Source organism: Mastomys coucha, unplaced genomic scaffold (assembly GCF_008632895.1).
Source record: "Mastomys coucha isolate ucsf_1 unplaced genomic scaffold, UCSF_Mcou_1 pScaffold1, whole genome shotgun sequence".
NCBI lineage: Eukaryota > Metazoa > Chordata > Mammalia > Rodentia > Muridae > Mastomys > Mastomys coucha.
Window position 1 is genome coordinate 16,022,537 of NW_022196891.1, and position 8,363 is coordinate 16,030,899.

The 8,363-nt window shown below is 52.9% G+C and overlaps 1 protein-coding gene across 1 annotated transcript in view; it reads right to left on the reverse strand.

The window, feature by feature from the left end:
• The window catches only part of Ralb (RAS like proto-oncogene B), a 45,503-nt gene extending 44,424 nt beyond the window's left edge, over nt 1-1,079 (reverse strand). The window contains exon 1 of the mRNA XM_031380442.1: nt 866-1,079. The gene's annotated coding sequence lies outside the window, so the exon portion shown is untranslated. The remainder of the gene's footprint in view (nt 1-865) is intronic.
• Nucleotides 1,080-8,363: the final 7,284 nt, after the last annotated feature.

Here is an 8,363-nt window from a genome sequence, read left to right on the forward strand (position 1 = left end):
ACAAGCCCTGCCCCTCCGATGATAAGCCTTGATAATTCAATATCTCCCAAACTTAAGAAGGGTGGCTAGGAAATGGAGGAGCGAGAGGATCTCTGTTCTCCAGGGATTGAAGGGAGGCTAAGAACATCAGTCCACTCCAGACTCTTCCAGAACACCCTGGTAACACCAAAGTCCCTAGCTTCCAGGATTTACTTAGAAATGAACCCAGCGGGAGGAAGGACCCTGCTGTGGGTGCCGCGCCCTCTGGGGCACTCCGCAAGTGTGAGCCACGCGCGAGTGTGAGCCACGAGCTGACTTGGCTCAGAGAAACGGGTCAGGAAAACCCTTCAAGCCACTGTGCTTCTAGAAACCACCTTCGATGCTAGTTCACGCTCCGAAAGGCAATTGGAAGACAGAATCAAAAAGTAATTCACAAGCAACAACCCCCACAAACTTATTGAAGCCAGCCCCCAGGTCACACAAAATACAAGCTCCGACCTTTAAGAAAGAAGTTTGGGCAACATCTTATCGATCTGAAAGGGACGGAGGAAGTGGACCAACTCAGGCGGGAGGCCCGAAAAGGCAGGAAGTGGCCATTTGTGGAAAAAGGGAAGGACAGGCAGCAAGGGAAGAGAAACTGGGGCGCCTCCCCCCATGTCCTCAGCACCCCCAGATCCGGCTGGGAGGCCATCCGGCTTTCCCAAAAGACACCTCTCAAGCTAAGCGGGGCGCGGTCCGGGGCGTTGTCCTTCTTCAGGAGACGTGACCCTCCCTCCCCTCCCAACGTGGAACTAGGAGGCCTGCGATCGTGCGGGGAGCGCACTCACTTCCCCATCCCAGGGCGCACCCCTCGTCTGCGCTTCCCTGCGGGGCGCAGCATCCTTACCTGGGGAAGCCGGTCCCACCGCCGCTCTGGCTGTGCGCACAACCAGAATCGCCGCTCTCACGGGCGCCCCGCCCCGTCCTGGGGCCGGACCCCAGCTGTCCCTAGTCGATTTGTCATTGAGCTGTGGTGAGCTCGTGCGTCCCCACCCCCCGGAGCGCGTTCCCGCGGTCCGCCCGGCAACCCTGTCTTCTCCAGAAGCAGCCCTCCCTTCCGTTCCCCCGAAGCCACGCCCATTGACCAATCCGAAGCGGCACTTCCAAACCTTCGCCAATGAGAAAATGCTTTGAGTGTGGGGGCGTGTCCCCACGGAACGGCCCCACCCATTCCTCCTTCTTTTTGGCTCCCCCCCCACCCCCCAAGACTCGCGCACGTGACCGCTGCTGCAGAGGCAGAGCTTGGGAACAGGTCTGGGGACGCCGGGCGTAGGCGGGTGCACTCCCTCCCGGGGAAGCCGAAGCGAGGCTAGAGTTGTTAAAAAGCCAAGAAGGACAGAGCTGACAGAAGCCAATGAGGAGAGACTAGGTGGCCAAGTGTGGCCTGCGCCCTAGTGTGGAAGGAGACAAGCAACTTTGAAGACCTTGGCCGGGGACTGGAAAACTCCAGGTGGCGCCGCCTCTAGCTTGGCCCATGACACTCTATTTAGTAAAGGAGTTACAGCTATTAATTTGACCTAGGTCACAGGCAGGGCCAGGAACCCTAACCTTAGCCATAGCCTGTGGCAAGAACTACAGACTGCAGGCTGCCCTTCCACCATCCTCCTACACCCAGGAGGAAACACGTCCGTATTTTCTTATCCGTTTTCGACTAAGGTTGATTTTCCTAGCTGAACATTAGCCACTTCCCACTGCCACAGTTGTGTGATATCCCGCCCACCCATACAAACTTCCCAGTACTTTTCACTGTATGGTAATTAAAAATTCAACGTTTGTTTCTGATCTTTAGGGAGGGAAACGGTGATAACCATAGCCGGCACTGTGTAATTATTCTTGCTGATAATTCTAAACCAGGATACATATATATTATATCAGAGGCTTTTGTGCTTTGTTGAAATGGTTCCATACCAGCAACTAACAGACCTAGTCCTCCCACTGACCTCGCAAGGAGAAGAGAAGTCTCCCCGGGCTAGCAGGTGGCTAGAGAGCTAAAGACGCCAGCAGAGACAAGCCCCACAGCCTCAACAGACTTGGACCCCTGGAAACCACGTAAGGGAAAGAGAAAACTGGCTCCCTCAAGTTGTCCTCTCTCTCTCTCTCTCTCTCTCTCTCTCTCTCTCTCTCTCTCTCTCTCTCTCTCTCTCTCTCTCTGTGTGTGTGTGTGTGTGTGTGTGTGTGTGTGTGTGTGTGTAAATTTAAAAAAAAATCGATTTAAAAGAAAGAAAAACTGCCGGGGTTCTAAGGAAGAATGAATAGAAAGCTGCTTTTTAAAAAAATATTTATTCAGACTGGTGAGATGGCTCAGTAGGTTAAGAGCACTGTCTGCTCTTCCAAAGGTCCAGAGTTCAAATCCCAGCAACCACATGGTGGCTCACAACGCACCTTCTTCTGGTGGTGCATCTGAAGACAGCTACAGTGTATTTATATATAATAAATAAACTCTTTAAAAAAATTTTTAAAAAAAGATTTATTTTATGTGTATGGGGTTTTCTTTCTTTCTCTTTTTTTGGGGGAGGGGTGGTCTTATTTTTGCTTTGTTTTGTGAGACAAGGTTTCTCTGTGTGTCCTGGGTTTCTCTGTGACAGGGTTGCCCTGGCTGTCCTGGAATAAACTTTGTAGACCAGGCTGGCCTTAAACTCATAAAGATCTGCCTGCCTCTGCCTCCCAAGTACTGGGATTAAAGGCATGCACCACCATGCCTGGCTATGTGCATGGTGTTTTACCTGCATTTCATGTATGTGCACCACATGGGTGCCGGCTGCCTGCAGAAGAGGGTATGGATCCCCTGGAACTGGCACTTCGGGTTGTGAGCCATCCTATGGGTGTTGGGAACTGAACTTGAGTCATCTACAAAAACAACAAGTGCTCTTAGCCGCCGAGTCATCTCTGCAGTCCGTACAGGAGGCACTTTCAAACAGCTCTCTGCAGAGTTCATAACCTGGGAGATTCACACTGGAGTCTGACAGAGTCAGGAAGTGTGGGCTGAAAGAGAATCCCTCCCAATAGCCAGCAGTCACGTGATTAGAAAGTCACTCAGCCTCCATCCACCTCTGATCCCAGCTGGCCAGTAGAAGCAATACCTCTAGCTGTAGGTACACAGGGTTAAGTGAGGTTACACCTGGAGTTGGTGAGACAAACACAAGTGCGGACTTCCACAGTGAGGGGCAGCAGATGCCACCGCGAAGGCCTCAGCATGTCGTCCTCGGGCAAGCCCTTATGATCAGATGCAAGCTTACACCGTAATCTGTCCATGCGTGAAAGGACTGGTTCAGGAGACAGAGTCAAGAATCGGGTACCAGACAGGCCAGAATTTCCCTGGCCTCACCCCTCCCACCCCCATGTGGGCCCCCCCAGGCTGTGGCCTCGCCCCTCCCACCCCCATGTGCCCCACCCCCAGGCTGTGGCCCACCTTTCCCTTCCACACAGGATGCACTGGGCTGCCTGAAAGGCAGACCTGGAAAGCATGGGTTCCACTGGGACCCCATCATCAGAGTCTTGCTCGAGGCCTAGACATTCCAAGCCCCACCGGAGAGTGACAGAGACACAGAAACAGTACTCTGTGCAGGGACTCGCACAGGACATGTGCCCTGCTATGGAAAGGGTCCTGATGGCTCATGCCAGGTGTCAGGTGGGCTCTTGTTCTCCATGCTTTTTCTTCAGCAAGAAGAATGCGTCAGCAGCAAGAATGCGTGGTGCCCAGTAGGGCCCTGTGGGAACCATTTAATCTGCTGATGGCATGGGAAGGAGGTTCTAGACACTCCCTCCTTCAGAAGTATGTGTTTAGCACTGTAAGCATCTTCTGGGCTGTTTGTTGAATTGTTGTCTTCCCAGGGCGCTAAGTAACACTGAACTTCCTACCACCTTTAGTGCTGGATCCAGAATGGGTCCTTCCCAGGAAGTGGAGCAGGAGGAGGAGGAGGAGCAGGAGGAGGAGGAGGAGGAGCAGAAGGAGGAGGAGGAGGAGGACGAAGATCCGATCCGAAGATCCGATCCGAGTGCTGAGGGCTCTTCTCTCCACACAACCCCAGCCCTGGGGCATTCCCTGCTGGGCAACGGTAGTCAGTGACTTTGCCCCCTGTGCAGTCTCTAACGGGATGAGATGGTAGTGGTGGTGGGTACAGGGACTTTTTAGCCACTACTTTGTGCCCAGCTGTACAAACTGGCATTGTTGCTGCTCCCATTCTGGTTCTGACCAAGGCTTCTGTGGGGCTTCTTTTGTGGGAGCCCAGAGGCAGGGGAGGTGACTGTGTGCAACTCTCTGAAGGGCACTTCTGAAGTCCCGACCCCTCATGTGTGGTGGTGGCCAAAGCCCACCTTCCCCATGACTCAACATCTGGTGGGCTGTGTTTGGGAAGAACAGGGAGAACTCATTCTGATGAAGGAGGGCTTGGAATGATCTAGAACACAACTGGATTCTTCTATCCTGCTGTTTCTTCTATGGAGAAAGGGTGGCTTACTATGACTTTGAAGCCACTTGGCTTGTTGGCAGTAGCTCTCAACGACGGTGGTGGTTGGCAGGGGCAGCTTTGTTAAAGTTCTGCCTTAAAAACGGGGACCTGAGTTCAACCCTCAGAATCCATATTTAAAAAGAAAAAGAAGAAGAAGAATCCTGGTGTGGTGGCATACATTTGTGATGCCTCTGCTGGGGAGGCAGAAACGGGGGGGGGGATTCTTGGGGCTCACTAGCCTACTTGGTGAGTTCTAGGTGTCCTGTCTCAAAAACAAGGTGGACTGCACCTGGAGAGGTGGCTCCAAGTCTGAGAGCACTGGCTGCTCTTGCAGAGGACCTGGGGTCAGTTCTTAGCACCTATATGGTGGCTCACAACTGCCTGGGACTCCAGTTCCAGAGAACCCACTGCTTTCTTCCTATAGATATTCAGGCTCCTGTGTCCACATAGTTCATATACATACATCCAGGCACACAGCTGAGGAATGACAGCTGAGGTGGTCCTCTAACTTAAATTCTCATGATCACACACATGCACAAACACTCATGTACACACAGAGAGAGATGTGAATAAATAAATAAATAGCTCTGTCAACGCATGCTGTGTAACTCAAAGCAAACCACTTCATCTCTCTGAGTTAAGGTCCACCCTCTGTACAAGGGGAGTCTGCCACCTGACTATTTCATGCAGAATACCTCCTTCCTCTTCCCTAGGCCCTGCTTCTGAAACATCCACCATTTAGAATCTAGACTAGAGGGAAACCCTTGAAGTTGAAGAGCACTGGCCCTCCCTAGGCTGGCTCTTTTTAAAGGGAAAACAGTCTCTTGGGCAGAATTCCCCTCCATCCTTCCTTTGTATTCAGGCTTCTGGGGAAACACCAGATCCCCACAGTGCTTTCCTTCCTGGCTCCCCCACCCTCCTTCCAGAAATCCCCCAGCGGCTGCCAAGCTTTGCCGCAAAGGGAAAGTTTAGCACTCCAGTGTCTGTGTGGGTAACCTGGGCCATAAGCCAGCCCCCTTCACCCGAGCACATGACTCCTGGGGACACAGGAGAGGAATAAGACCCAAAGCACTCTGGGGAGGGCCCAGTTGTCACCCTTGTTAAGGGTGTCTTTGATATGGAGGGCCCCAGCCAGGCTGGGTTCCACCCTCAGCATGGCCTTGAAGTGAAGCACAGTGGAGCCTTCCTATGGACCCAGTACTTGTGAGGTGGAGGCAGAGGGATCAGAAATTCAAGGCCTCAGACAGGGAGAGGAAAGAGCAGTGAAGGCAGCTTGGGGACAGAGAATGTGGCATCTAAGAGACAGTTATTTTTTCTACTTGGCAGTTGTTGGGTGATAAATCCAGATGGGAAGTCTAACCCATGCCTCCTGGGGCCTGAGAGGGGAACCAGGAGACCACACCACTTAAAGGGCTGCTGTCTCCTCCTCCTCTTCTTCTTCTTCCTCCTCCTTCTCCTCTTCCTCCTCCTCCTCTTCCTCCTTCTCCTTCTTTTCCTCTTCCTTCTCCTTCTCTTCTTCCTCCTCTTCTGCCTCCTCCTACTCTTTTTCCTCCTCTTCCTCCTTCTCTTCCTCCTCTGCCTCCTCCATCTTTGCTGAATTCAAAAGCTCAGCACACCAGGCTCACATGCACCCAAGGTTGGACTGGAGGACTTGGGGGATGAGGGTGAGCACCAAGCTGGAGCTGGGGATTATCTCAGTAGAAAGTGCCCATGCTGCTCCACTTGGGCTCTGAGCTCCTCTTCAGCACCATTGTAGCAAGAAACTTAATGAAAGAGCCAGTGTCAGAGGGAGAGAGGCTCAAGGGAATTGGATTCCAACTGTGGAAGTCCAGAATGGGAGACCACAAGGAAATCAAAGTCCTGTGCATCTTCTCTACCCTAACTCAAGGCAACCCGGATGAGCTAGCACATGCTTTTCCCCTTACGTCTCAGCCAGGGCTGCAGGGACGGAGAGTCCAGGACGGAGACTATGACTCATTGTGAGTCAGGGCTGACACCTCACAGCCAGCCCGTGTACCCTCCCTGCCTGGCCAACAAGCCGCCACCTCAGCCTGCTGTACAGGGAATCAAGAGCTAGGCGCCACCCTTCTCCGTGACTCCTGAAGTCTCTGGTTAACACTCAACCCCTTAACTCACCCCAGACCTTCTTCCTGGGTCTCCTCTCCTATCCTATGGCGTCCCCATGTCTCCTCTTCTGTTGCTCTTGGTTATGCTTCTAATGAAGGAAAAGTGACTGTCCAGGCAGGAATGGAGATATTCTAAGGAGACACTTGTGACTTTCTTCGGCTGAGTATTGAAGCCATGAGCCCCAAGGCATTGGAATTGCCCCAGGAACCTACTGTGGGAGAAGGAAAAGCCTGCTACCTAGTGTCAATCCCAGGGAGATCTCGACACCCGGCACCCGGGAAGAGATCTCACACCGTTCTGACAATTAGTCAGACCACCTTGCAGGACAGACTGGAGTTCAGACAGACAGACAGACTGGAGGTCAGTGATGGGCAGGAACATACCTTGACCCACCCAGACTGCTTAGCTACGCGTAGACCTTGCTTTCTAGTTAAACCTGAACTTCATTCAGCCTTGGGTGTGGGGAGAGTGGGAGGGGATCACTGGGCCACACTGAATAAGTCTTACTTTTCATTATTGCTTGCCTCTTTAATAACCCTGTCGGGGACCAGTGCTCGTTCGGGCAGCCAGACCCAGGCTCTGACCCTAACAGCCAGACCCGGGCTCTGACCCTAACAACTCCAGCAACAGAAATGAGCTCTCCCAAAGGCCTCTGCCACTCCTGTTCATCAGGGTCCTTGCACCATAGCCCTCCTTGTCCCGAGAGAAGACTGTATCTAACCAGTGTCTCCCTGTGCGTGGTTGAAGCCAGGAAGGGTGCCTCCGCCCGGGGTCTACTGTGTGCTGACTAAGGCATACCCCCATGAGGTCACATGGCCGGCCATCTTTTACAGCTGAGGCTCCAGAGTGGAGCCGCGAGAGATGTTGGTGCAAGCAGCCCTCCTAGTAGAGTGAGGCAGTGAGGCTGGCAGCCTGCAATTTCCTTGGAGAGTGGCGGTAAAGCTCACTAAGTTGGGCCTGAGGAGTGAAGAGGATTCTGAGGGGAGCAGCTGGAAGGCTGGGCTCTGAGGCTCTGCTCATGGCAGCCGGCCTCAATGGGGCTGTCAGGAGAGGAACGGAAAGGGAAATTTCAAAAACTACACCAACAGCCGAAATCCGGGAATAACAGGAAATCCGCCCCCCCCCGCCCCTCCCGCCCAGGCCCCCTCTGCCTGCCTTGTAGACAGGAAACTTCAGGAGCAAATCCCTGCAGACTTCCTCTGCAGATGGAGGTCCTGTGACCCCAGGGACCAGAGGCGGTTCTGTGAGACAAAGCCAGTGTCCACACAGTTCAGTTCAGTTCTCTCGGGGTTTAGTGTTCCCTTACATAGCAACCGGCAGCTTTCACTCTCCGTAACCAGGGTGTGCATGTCTCGATGAAGGCTGTGCAGTATGTGTGTGTACGCGTGCACATTCATGTGTGTGTATATACATGTGTGTATGCATATGTGTGCATGCATGTGTATGAGTGTGTATGCATGCATGTATATCCATGAGCTCATGTGCTTGTGTCACAGCAAAGCAAAGGTGGGGCTTATCTGTCTCCTTCCCTTGTCACAGGTACAGACCTGGAGTACCCATTGGCATCTCCAGGTTCTTGTGTCCCAGGACAAAGAATTGAACCAGAAACATATGCTTAGAAAAAGCCAATTCTACTGGGTGGTGGTGGCGCACGCCTTTAATTCCAGCACTTAGCCAGAGGCAGGTGGACTGTTGTGAGTTCGAGGCTAGCCTGGTGTACAAAGTGATAGTCAGGATTGCCAGGGCTACACGGAGACCCTTCCCATCCCC